The sequence below is a fragment of the Pteropus medius genome, unplaced genomic scaffold (genome assembly GCF_902729225.1).
Source record: "Pteropus medius unplaced genomic scaffold, Ma_sr-lr_union100, whole genome shotgun sequence".
In the NCBI taxonomy this organism is placed as follows: domain Eukaryota; kingdom Metazoa; phylum Chordata; class Mammalia; order Chiroptera; family Pteropodidae; genus Pteropus; species Pteropus medius.
Window position 1 is genome coordinate 29,794,525 of NW_024344378.1, and position 12,877 is coordinate 29,807,401.

Here is a 12,877-nt window from a genome sequence, read left to right on the forward strand (position 1 = left end):
TGTCTCCAGACTGTTTTATCTTCCAGTTTCTACTCAGCCCTTTTTAATCTGAATCTTCCCTTCATTCTTTGTTGAGATCGATAATCTGGCATTACTTTGACCCTGTGGCACTGAATACTTCTTCATCCTCCTCTTTCTCAACTGTCGTGGAACACCCTTCTTTCATTTCCTTTCCCTCTTTGGGTCTTTGGGTCTTAGAGGCGCTCTACACTTCTGGTCCTTTTATCTTCCCCGTGGCTTCTTCTTTGACTCCTTCCCTGGCACCTTTGCCTGACTCGTACATGTAAATGTGTGAGGTTCAGCCCTCAGCCTGTGACGTGCAGCTGGGTATGGGCAGGCTCACCCAAGGGGAGCAGGTCCCTTTCCCTGAGGTGGGGTGGCAGGAGAATGGGGGGTCCAGCTGGTAGAGCACTGTGATTGTATTATTTGGTTTTGACTCATAAAGTTCCTTACTGTCTGGGCCCCTTAAACTTAGACTGTGTGGGGAAAGTAATGGAGAAAGTGCAGAGCCTTTTGTGTACTGAGCCTCTATTTTAGGAATAAACTCTAGGGGTCAGAAATATTGATGTATAGATTAAATCTGACCTTTCTCATTTTCTTGTCTGTACTTCATTTCCAGAATAGTTAATGTGACTCTTACTGGAATAAACTGGCATGTATTTCAAGTTGTGGGCTATTCTTAATTTTTGAAAATTCAGAAAATAGTAAAATCTCAACCTGCTCACATACACTCTAGTTTGTCGCATTCCTTTGTCTGCATGTAGAAGACCAATTTTTTATACTCCACACAGTAACACATTAGAAATGGACTTTAATCTTTTTTTTTTTCTCACAAGTTTGTTGCCTTCAAGTATTATGGCTGTCCAATTTAAAATAGTTATGCAATATTTCTTTTACGATTGTAGAGGATTGTACAGTCTAGTTTTCTTTACAACTTTTCTTTATTGCCTTGAGTTTACATTGGAGGTACTGTTTCTGATACTGTATATCTCAAGACTGATTTCTTGGATTTTTTTCTTTTAATTTATTGAACTGCCAGGTGGAGATTTTTTAAATCAGATTCACTCATTTATGGACCAAGGAGCTTATGAAAAATGAGAGAGGGACTATCAGATATTGGGTGGCATACATTATGGTGTAATGAAAATGAAACCAAAGCTTCTGACTCTTGGCAGAGATGGATTTGCGTGCCCTGCCTTGCCAATTACCAGCAATGCGATGTTGTTCACATTACTTGAGTTGTTTTGAATCTTAATTTTCTCATCTGTAAAATTGGATAATAATGCTTATCTTATAGTTTTTTTTACAGGATTGTCTCTGTAAATCTCCAGCACACTGTAGGCATAGAGTACATGGTGGTGGTTATTACTAGGGCTTCCTCTCCTAAGGACAAACTATATTAGTAAGTGGTTATGTCTTTCTGTTTTTTTTTTTTTTAATCATTTACTGTCACAGAGGATATGGAGGTAGATGAGGAAAGTCTAGATGGACCAAGAACCTCATTTTATTGTTTAGTTGAATTTATATTGTCTAAATTAGTGCATTTTTATCTTTTCTCCTGTTGGCTTTTTTAGCAGAGTATAATGTTTAAAATAGATTCCAATTAGATTTCTCTCTCTAAAACCTTTGCACGTGGAAGCAGTTTGACTAGCAAGTTCTTTCCCCAAGGAGTAGAAGCTTTACATTTATTTTTTTCTTGTTTTTATTATGAAAATATTTTAAACATAGAAAAATTTAGAGAATAATACAATAAATATGTATACTCAATCCCTAATTTTATGTGTTATTTTTAAACAACTATTCCATCTCCACTGGACCGTAGATTCAGGGATCCTGCTGTCTGGTTCAACACTCTCTCATGCCTAGGACAGTGCTTGGTGAGTGGGTAAGGCTCCAAACAAACACTGTGTATCTTTCTCCAGTGGCTCCCTTCTTCCTAGAAGTTAACACTATTATAGATAGCAAGCCATAGAGGAGAGAGAAATAGCATGCTAGGGTCAGCCATAATATAAAGTAGAACAAATAAATTCAGTAATAGCTCCTAGAGAAACCAGAATATTCTCCTTGCATTTGCAGAGTCAGAGTGGGTGGTTATCAGAAGTAGCCATTGGAATGAACTTTAGGAAGCAGAGTTGGGGCAGGGCTTTGTAGGGTGTCAGAACAGTTGAGTCAGAGCTCAGTAATGGGGACAATATTTCTTGAGGTTTAAGCTAGATAGACAGGGGTGGCCTGGATTCAGAGGGGAGTCACAAAAGAAGACAGTGGCCAGAGAACAAGACTATTGAGCCCTTGTTACATATAACTAAAAGTCATAGGCCCTTAATGGAGTAGTATAACATACTAGATGAAGAGCTGATCTGGAAACATACCATCTTGGATCGAAGTTTAGTTCTCTCTCTGTTTAGCTATCTGGCCTGGGGTAAGCAATTTACCCACTCTGTTGTGAAGGTTATACTCACTTTGGCTACTGAGAAATTAAGAGCATAGGATTGAGTTCTTGCCTAGAAACTCTACTTTGTTTTAATAAGTCCTTTTGCCTGTGGGAATTCAAAATAGGCAGCTAAATGATGAGAAAAGTGATTTTTTTTTGGTTGATCATAAATGTACAGAGTGACCTCATATACATGAAGTCATGAACAAAGTGACATAATACAAAGTGGCACAGTACAAAGTGGACTCATCTTGCCTGCCAAATCTGTGTCTTATAGTACCTTGTAAAAAGACTATTCCTCTTCTCAGCCATTGAGACAGAATTAGGAAGTCATCTACAGTTCCTTTTCTTCTACCCCTGTACCTTTCTGGTCACCAAAGCAAGGTCATTTTACCTCTTTATTAATCTCTTGCATTCCTCCATATTTTTAGTCCCTCATCACTTCCTGCCTGGATTTCTACTTAGCTAACTACTTCTGGTCTGTCTTCAATCTGTTCTCTCAGCTGCTGTCATAGTTCTTTTCCTAAACTGCAAGGGTGTTCATTTTAGACCCCGCTTAAACGTGTCCGTGGTTCGCGCTGCCCTTAGGAGAAAACCTGAGCATCGTGGCTGAACACGAGTCTCCATCATTTGTCCCTAGTCAGCCAGCCCCTCTCACCCACCCTTCCCCTTATCTAGTGGTTCCTTATTTTCACTCCCTCTGCCCACTTAGAATGCCTTTCCTCTGCTTCACTTATCTAGTCTCATTTTTCAAGACTCAGCTCAAGCATGGCCTCTTCTGTGAGGATCATGGCTGCCATAACCCACACAGCAGTCTGGGTTGGGTGTTTCCCCCACTTTTCTGCAGTAATTCCATCAAGCACAGTGGGTTGTGACTGGCTACATAGCTGTTTCCAGAGTGAACACAACTGGAGAGCCTGTTTTGTTAAAAACAAAACAAACAACTAATTCTTCATAGTGCCTAGCATGGTGTCTGACACACAGGCTTTTGAAAAGATTAGTAGAATATAAATTAATAAGAAATTACTTTTTTATCATCTGGAAACAGGAGGATAGATGCATTTTCTCACTACCTGTCTGTTATATCCATTCCAGCATCTGGCTCAACAGCCCAGCTGTGATAGAAGAGAAGCGTATGGTTAACTTGAAAGAGGCAGTTGGGATGTGATTATATGTGTTTGAAATATATTTACTCCCCTCTCCCCTCATACAGAATAGCAGTAATGACATCTTGTATTTGTCTTTTTATTTGTATTCTCCTCAGGTGCCTCCACAGACATGATCTCATCCAGCACAGGGCACTGATAGCCTGAGTGCTAGATGGGAGCACATGATTATTTCCCTTTTATAGATGCAGAAAGGAAGATAAGGAGTGAAGAAATTCGCCCACTGTGAGTTGTTAGTGGTGAAGAGACCAGGCTTTGAGCTGAAGTCATCTGCTCCTCCTCCTCTTTCATAATCAACAGAACTAGGTCATGTGAGGTTGATATTTTCATATTTAATGATCAGAAAAGAAAATTGGCAGAAGTAGTAGTATTGGAAAAGTTTTCTGCATATTAACTTTTCTTGCAGGTGTCAACCTGTGGTCACTGGTGCCAGTTCAATGCCAACAGGAATCCCTAGTTGCAGTGCAGTGAAGAAGGAAACTTAATTCAGTGCAGATAGCTCAATTATGATACAGCACAGTTGTGGAATAGTGCAGTAGCGTCACAGCTCAATTATGAAGCAGCATGCATGGCTGTGGAATGACAGTGAGGTGGTTCTTGGGTGAATCCCCTCTTTGTCTAGACAGCTCTGCTCTGCTCTGCCTGCTCTGTGCCCTGCTCTGCTCTGTTTCCCCTACTCATCTCTGCTCCTCCTCATCTCTGCTCTGGGTCCAATAATATGTCATTGGTAATTCATCTTTGATGTTTCCACTACAGCCAGGGAAGTATAATCTCTAGTCTCTGGAGTGCACTCTCTGAGCTAGAGGGAAGCTGACTTATACAGAGATGATCCCTGATTGGTCCATCTTATGCAAATGAGGACTCCAAAAGCCTCACAGTTTGATTTGTCCAAAATGTACTGCCCTGATTGGTCAGAATGGAGCCACTCTGATTGGTGAAGATGCTGATGGGGACATACCTGTGCAGCTGATTAGATGGGGAAACCTTCACTCCTATTGGTTGAAATACAATTCCAGGAACTCCTTTATAAGGGCTGGCTCAGGTGGCAGGAACACAGTGCAGGCAGTCAGTTCAGGGCAGGCTTCTCCTTGAGAATTTTGCAGTGAGAGGCCCTTGTTTAGAAATGACTACTAGGCTCTGCTTTTAAATTTGAGTTCAGTTAGCCACGAGTAGTCCTCCTTGATAGGTATCTTCTTTCTCAGGGTTCACACAGGTATACTTTTTAACTATTAATTTCTCTAATCTTCCTTCAGTTCTGGTTAAGTGCTCAGAGTGATATGTCTCACTGGGTTCATTTGGCTGAAAGAGCTGGGGACCTGTTACATGGTGTTCTGGGCCTGCTCTGGGCAGAGGTGAAGGATTTGTCACATTTCATTTAGTTAGTTTTGGAATATTATTGACCTCAAGCTATTTTCCTGCTTCACAAACTAATAAGGTGACAACAATAAAATCTGAATTCTTCTTAAATTGTATTCTTTACGTTCTATTAAATCCTTTAAAAATATTTTTTTTTCCTATTCTAGAATTCTGGAGTCTTTGCATAAATGGTTCAGTAGAACTGTCATATTTTTAATTTCCAGGAATTCCTAAATTTTGAAAATTATAACCTCTGAAGTAGGCTATTGCAAGAAAACTATATCTGCACGTTTTATTAATTTCTGGACTGCTAACAGCAAAGGTGAAGGCAGACTGAGATTGAAAACTCAAGGGCAAAACATTAGAACACAATTAAGATATATGCAGACAACATGCAAGGTTTGATGGTAGTCCTTTTGTTTTTTTGTTTTTTTTTGTTTTGGCAGTCACTCTGTTGATCTCTGAAATACCTGTATAATATTGTTAAAAAGTTGTTTTTCAATTACAGTTGACATAGAATATTAAATTAGTTTCAGGTATACAACATAGTGATTAGATGCTTAGTAATTTACAAAGTCATCACCCCGATAAGTCTAGTACCCACCTGACACCATATACAGCTATTGTAATATTACTGACTGTATTTCCTATGCTGTACTTCACATCCCTATGATTGTTTTTATAACTGCCAATTTGTACTTCCCCTTTTTCATCCATCTCCCCAACTCTCTTCCCATCTGGCAACCATCGATTTGTTCTCTATACCTATGAGTTTGTTTCTGCTTGGTTTGCTCATTTTTTTTTAGATTCCACATGTAAGTGAAATTATATGGTATTTGTCTTTATCTGACTTATTTCACTTAGCATAATATCCTCTAGTTCCATCTATGTTGTCGCAAATGGCAAGATTTTATTCTTTTTTTTATTTTATGGCTGAATAATACTCCATTATATACATTGTCCACATCGTTTTTTATCCACTTGTCTGTTGATGGACACTTAGGTTGCTTCTGTATCTTGGCTTTTGTAACTAATGCTGCAGTGAACATCAGGGTACATATGTCTTTTCTAATTAGTGTTTTGGATTTCTTTGGATAAATACCCAGAAGTGGGTTATATGGTAGTCTTTTTGTTTCATCAGCCCTCATTCATCTCGGTTCTTTTGGCATTTAGTTCTTGTTATTACAGCCCTCTGCCCACTGCCCCATTTGAAACCTGTTTTCTTGGCTTCTATTATGCAAGAAAATGGTATTCTAAGTCTCCTCCTGTCTTTTCCCTGTTATTGGCTACCTCCACCACCATCACTCTTATCATCCACACATATGAGTGTTTTTCATTTTTGTTGCTTGATGGCATTTGTGTGAATGCATGGCTATTTTTCCATATTTGGGTATTTCTACTTATTTGTCTTGCTGTCTTCCCAGACTCAATAGCTTAAAACACAAATCGACCTTAGAATGTTTGTAGTAGGGAAGGACCTTCAAGATCATTTGCTTCATTGTCTCATTTTAGAATTGGTTAAACTGAGGCTCAGAGCGGGTGATGTGGTTTGTGTAATTTCAGTTATCATTTGGTGAAATCAGCCTCGTAGCTAAGGTTCTGGATCCTCTGTACCTCTCAGAGCCTCTGTGTTGACTTCTCACACACAGATCCTTCATGGTCTCCTGTACCATTTTTGTTTCCTCGACAAGGAACTTCAGAGTTGCTTGACCTTCACATGTCACTTCTTTTTCCACAAACCAGATGTCGAATACCCATTCACAAAGACCTACCAATCCTTTCTATGATTTAAAAATTTTATTTTTTAATAATTAAAAAAATTTACCAACAATAAAATTCACGTTTTTTGAACATATAGTTCTGAGTTTCAACACAAGCAGCATATAGAACAGTCCTTCACTTCTCAGATTCCCTGATGCTGTCTCTTTGCAGTCAAACCCTCCCCCATCCCAAACTGCTGGCAACACTGATCTTTTCTCTGTTGCTTTAGTTTGACCTTTTCTAGAATATCATATAGCGAGATTAAATAGACTATACCCTTTTGAGATGGCTTCTTTCATTTGCAGTTGAAATTCATCCATGTTGTTGTGTGTGTATCTCTAATTTGTCCCTTTTTATTACTAACCAGTATTCTACTATATGGATGTACCACAGTTTACTTACCCATTCTCCCATTATATTCCCACCAGCAATGTGTGATAGTCCTAGTTGCTCTACAGCTTTGTCCGCATTTGATATTGCCAATTTTTAAAATTTAGCTATTCTGATAGGTATGAAATGGTATCTCATTGTGATTTTAATATTCATTTTCCTAATGATTAATGATGTTAAATATCTTTTCATGTGTTTATTTGCCATTTTTCTGCCTGTTATATATATCTGTTTATCTTCTGTCTATTATGATGTTTGTTATACCCATTATCATTATCATAACTCTATTATTCCAGGTGATTATTGTGCATAGCTTTTTATATTAAATTGTTACCCACATATCACAGTATATGCCAAAAGTTAAGGCACCGAGGTAGGAACTTTATATGTATAATCTTATTTTATCCTTACAAAATTATCAGGAGATAAGTAGTGTTTTCTATTTTTATGGAGGAGAAATAAAGATCCCATGTGCAACAGATATTTGTTGATTATCTATCATATGCTATGAGCTAGTTATTATACCCATTAACTAGTTCTGTGAGTTTGAGCAAGTCATTTAATCTCTGAGTCAATTTTCTTATTTGTTAAATAGGGATCTATATCACAACATTCTCTCTCAGAGTTTTGAATGAGCGTTTTAAAGAAGAATGTAGGAAACCTGTTTAGCAGAAGGTTTGGCCTGTGGTATATTCTGAGAAACCATTAGCCGTGATTTCTGTTCTCTTCCAACACCTTGTCCCGTAGCGAGGCTTTTTCTGCCCTTCACTGACTACCTCCCTCCGGAAAATTGCCCCTTCTTAGGTCTCCTACCCCATTCTGGATGAAATATTAGAACCAACACACAATTCAGCCTTTTTTAAGGAATGCGCTTTTCTATTTCCTCTGTGTAGCTCACTAGCTCGCTGAATGTTTGCTTCATTTGGCCAAGAAAGATGAGATTGGACCAATTTTGCAAAGCAGACCTACAATGCTACAGTTACTACTGCTCCCTTACCCCTCCCCTAAATGCAGAGAAGACCAGCTACTGTGGAGATTGGTGGTAGCTAACGTGAGTGTTCTGTTTCTAAATTCACGTCATACTTTAAATACCTAACCTTAGGTATGGCAGAAGGGGTCCTATGGAGGAACCTTATCTCTCATTTCAGTGGTGTATGTAGTATTGCTGAAATTCTTCTTGTCATTTACTAGTCATTTAATCAAGTTTTTTGTTATTGGCCAGATAATTTGGAATGATTTCCAGGAAACTGGAAATTCTATGAAGAGATATTGCTATTTGAAATGAGTGCTAAGATTTTCTAAAGTTGGTGACAGAAAAGTTAAATAAGCCGGATGTCTTACTTTGAGTCCATTCCAGCTCCCATGTTTATGTACAGATTGTCTAAATTTTACTAATATCATAAAGGGTTGATCTAGTTGGCAAAGTTATTCTGTTTAGAGTAGGACAGAAAGAGGAAATTATAATATTAGTAAAAAAAAAAATCATGATACAAAGATGTCCTTTTACAAATTGCCAAATCATCTATCATGGAGTATGTGAAAGCAAAGATATTGTTAAAATTGGCTTCCTGCTTTTTCCTATTAGATAGCTAGAGCACATTTTCATTTCTTCCGTTGTTAGGCATATATCTGATGCCTACCATGTGCCAGGTCTCTTTTATGGGTTAGTCTCTTTAATCCTCACAGCAACCCTTTGAAATAAAAGATAGCCCGTTTTATAGATGAAAATATTGCATGCAGAGGCCATTTGACTTGCCCAGTGTAACCCCATAAGGAAGTGGTGTCAAGCCCTGGTTTTCTGACTGTGCCTGCTGCTCTTATTGGCACCCACTTTGCCTCAGTCTGCCTGCCATGGAGGTATGGCAGCAGCTGCCTACTGCCCACCAAGAACACCAGCACATGTTCTCCCAATATGGCACCTGCTTCTCTTGCCTACCACAGATCTTGGGATTAGGGAATTTTATTTTGTCCAGAGGGCCATTGTAGAAAGAGCATGAACTTTGAAGTCAGAGACAAAGTCCAAGTGATATCTCCACAATTTTATTTTATTGCCTATGTGGTTTTAGTCAAGTTACTTCAATTATAAATTTCTTCAGTTATACAATGGGAATAATACATGCCTGGTAGAGATATGGGGAGGATTAGAAATAATGCAGTAGAACACTTAGCAAGTGCTTGGCACACTGGAGTTGCTTAGTTAGTTACCGGTAGCCGCTCTTATTGTCACCTTTGCAGGGCCTTCTGGCTGGTCTTGTGGCGGATGAAGAAGCTACCTGCATAGTGACGGAGAATATGGATTCTGGAGTAAATCGCTTATCAGCTATGTGATTGTGAACAACTTAATTACTTTCTGTGCCTCAGTTTCCTCCATCTGTAAAAAGGGTGTAATAATAGTTCCTACCTTATAGAGATAGAAGATTGTAAAGAGACAAGGTCGAAAGGATCTCATTTTGGTCATCTAGTGGCATTGTTTTTTTCAGTGACATGATATGAGCCTCCTTGAAATTTACAGAGATATTTCTTCTCTCCTTTCTGCTCAAATTGAAAGAATTTCTCATTTTTTGTATCTAATGCCAACAGAAATGTTTGATATTATGTTTTTACTTGAAATATAGATAAATTACAAAATTACTCTTGCCACTTAAGAAATTGAATTAACTAAATCTAAAAAGAACATGTATTTTTTGTAGAATTACTACACATGAAATTAGGTATAGAGAATAACAATCTTACCCTATAGGTGAAAATATAAAAAAACCTAGCTCTCTGTTAAAAAAAAAAATAAAAAGACTTAAAATACAATTTCATTGAAATGATTTGACTCTTGGGCTTTAATCTTGAATTTGGCTGAGTTGAATGCGAGTTAATTTTTTTCCCGTTTGAGGTGACAGCGATAAGATGGGACCATGGATATGAGTCTACCAGGAGGAAAATACTCTGTGAATTTAACATCGGTCTAGAAATCCAATTTGACTTATCCTTGTGGGCTCTTTGTGGTGCTGGCTGGGTCTGCATCATGATTCTGAAGTCCGTACTGATGTCCTGTGACTAATACGTTCCAGCTGTCTGGGTCACTACTTTGGAGTACTATTTATTTGCAGTAGTGATGCTGCAAATAGGAAAAGCTTTCCCTTTTGTTGGTTGAAAGCTTTGCTGGTAATTAGCAAAACAAGCATGCCCCTTATTTGGAGAGAGACTGGAAAAGCGGCTTAAGAGTCAGTTGTACATAACTGCTTTGGAAAACAATTTGGCATTCCTTAGGAGAGCTGAACACGTGCAAACCCCAGCCCAGCTCTCTTCTAGGTATGTGCCGGGTCCTCCAGGGGATGAGCACTAGAATATAAATGAGAGCATTATGCGTAGTAGCAAAAACTGGAAAATTCTCAGATGATCCTCAACAGTAGAATAGAGCAGTATATTGTGGATATGTTCATACAATGAAAACTATATAGTGGTGAAAAATCTGTTAAAGCCACATGAGTCAACAGGGATGAGTCTCTGATTCTTAAGAAGCAAAGTCTGAAAAGAATACATACAGTCTAGTTTTGTTTATATTAGTCTTAAAACCAGGCAAAACGCAGCAACATATTGAGAATACAAATGTGGTAAAACCATAAAGAGGAGCAAAAGAATAATTGACTTAGACTTCCGTCTAGTGATTATCTGTGTGTGGGGGAGGAGGGGGAAAATGGAGGAGGAGAGATAATCAGGAGCGGCACCAGGTCTTCCAAACAGAAAGAAAAAACCCAGCATCGTCAATTGAGTATTAGGTACATGGGATTTACTTTATAATTCTCTAATCTGATGTTACTATATATACGGTTGTCACTGTATAACAAGTTATCCCAAATCTTAGCAGCTTAAAATACTAATAAACATTAACGATCTCACACAGTGTCTGTGTGGGCCAGGAATTCAGGAGCAGCTTAGCTGGTGGTTTTAACTTGGGGTCTCATGGCACTGCAGTCAAGATATCAACTGAAGCAGCCATCACCTGAAGGCTAGACCGAGCTGGATGATCTACTCCTAAGAAGCCTTACTCCCTTGGCTGTTTGGAAGGCCTCAGCCCCTCGCCGCTTGCCCTGTCTTTAGAGCACCTGAATATCCTCATGACATGGCAGCCAGCTTCCTTCCCAAAGCAGAGTGAGAACAGAGCTGCTCTTTGACCTAGACTTTGAAGTCACACTCCAGCATCTCCCCAGTATTGTACTGGTTATACGTGCCAGCCCTATTTAGTGTTAGGAACCCCTAATAATGGAGGACAACACAAGAGCATGAATATCAGAGGCAGGGATCATTGGGCCCATCTTGGAGGCTGGCTACCATGGTTGTGTACTTTTAAATATATTTTTCACAATAAAAAGTTGTTAGACAAACTAAATTGGTAAGCTTATTTTTCTTGAGTAGTGAGTGATGCAGACATTCATTTAAATAGGTGCTGAATATGTTACCCATCAGCATGCGGTTGAAGAAAAGCCAGTGATGTAAACTGGGTGACTGAGTAGTGTGAGCCTGCCTGATGGGAGTGTGCGTGGGATGCTGAAGCTGGTGGGAAGGGCAGTGAAGAGAGGAATTCAGTAATATACCAGAATGTGTGGTGTAGAGATGAGATTATGTGTGCCTGGACTTTAGTCTACTCAACCTAGATCTGGCGGAAATCTGGGATTTCTGATTTTGAAGAGAATTCTCCAGACCAAGGGCCATCGGTAGCTTTCTGGGCTCACTGTGATATAAAATCCCTACCAACTTCACACATTCTCCCAAGCCATCTTGAATGAAAAAGGAGAGAGTCCACCCCTTGTTCTCTCCCCGCACTTGTAAGGGTGTAGCTGGAAGTGGATGGGCAAGTAAGGATAGGAGTTTTAGCTTAAAAATTCATGCAGTGATTGCATTCTACTCCATAGTACATATTCGTTTTATTATTAACAGCTTTTAAATTACTGATTAGCTTATCCTCACCAAAATCTTTGAGTAAAACTGATGTCTCCAAAGGTACATCATGTTTTTTCCTTGGTTTTGTGTAGCACTTAGCATAACTTCTTGGTTAGTGTTCCTAGGTTCTCTGTGCTCCAGTTTGTGAGGCATTGAGTGATATCCTGTCTCCTTTGTGGGTTGCAGTGTCCTTATGAACAGGTAGGTGTTCCAGCCCCCAGGTGAGGAACAAGTTAGAGAGTTTCTCTGGATTTTTAATCAAGCTAATGATGGAGGACTGAAAGCCAGGTGCAGGGGGTCCCTAACTAGCTTTCCTCAGGCTTTTATATGCCAGCATCTTCATAGGTATAGACATTGATACCTCTAAACCTCTGTGCTTGCAGAATTTTGGTGACTGGCAGATGAGGGGTCAACTTAGGCCATCGTATAGGGACACAGCTTTCTCCCTAACTATAATTTTAATTTTTTTTATGCTCCTTCCATCTTATCGATGGAGCAGTATCTGTGCCATTCTATTCTATTGTATTTTCCATTTTATAAAAATGAATGGAAAATCTTCAACAGCAACTGATAACTGCCTTTTGTCGTGGCAAAGATAAGAATCATCATGGGTGCCATGTGATGCTGGTTTTCCTTCCCTTGGCTAACAGTGTGCTGCTCTCTGTTAGAGAACAAGAAGGGAGAAAAATGAAATACACACAAGCACACACACATGAAATATCAAAAATACATTAAGGTTTATTGTGTTTAGAAAGGTATAATTACTAATAGTAATTATAGTTATTGGTAATCACAATTATAGTATTAATGGTACTATTGAGAACGGTAATATATACTCTCA

General features: G+C 38.9%; 1 protein-coding gene across 3 annotated transcripts in view; it reads left to right on the top strand.

The window, feature by feature from the left end:
• The window catches only part of SGMS1 (sphingomyelin synthase 1), a 256,609-nt gene that overhangs the window by 17,653 nt on the left and 226,079 nt on the right, over positions 1-12,877 (top strand). The gene's annotated exons all lie outside the window — the stretch shown is intronic.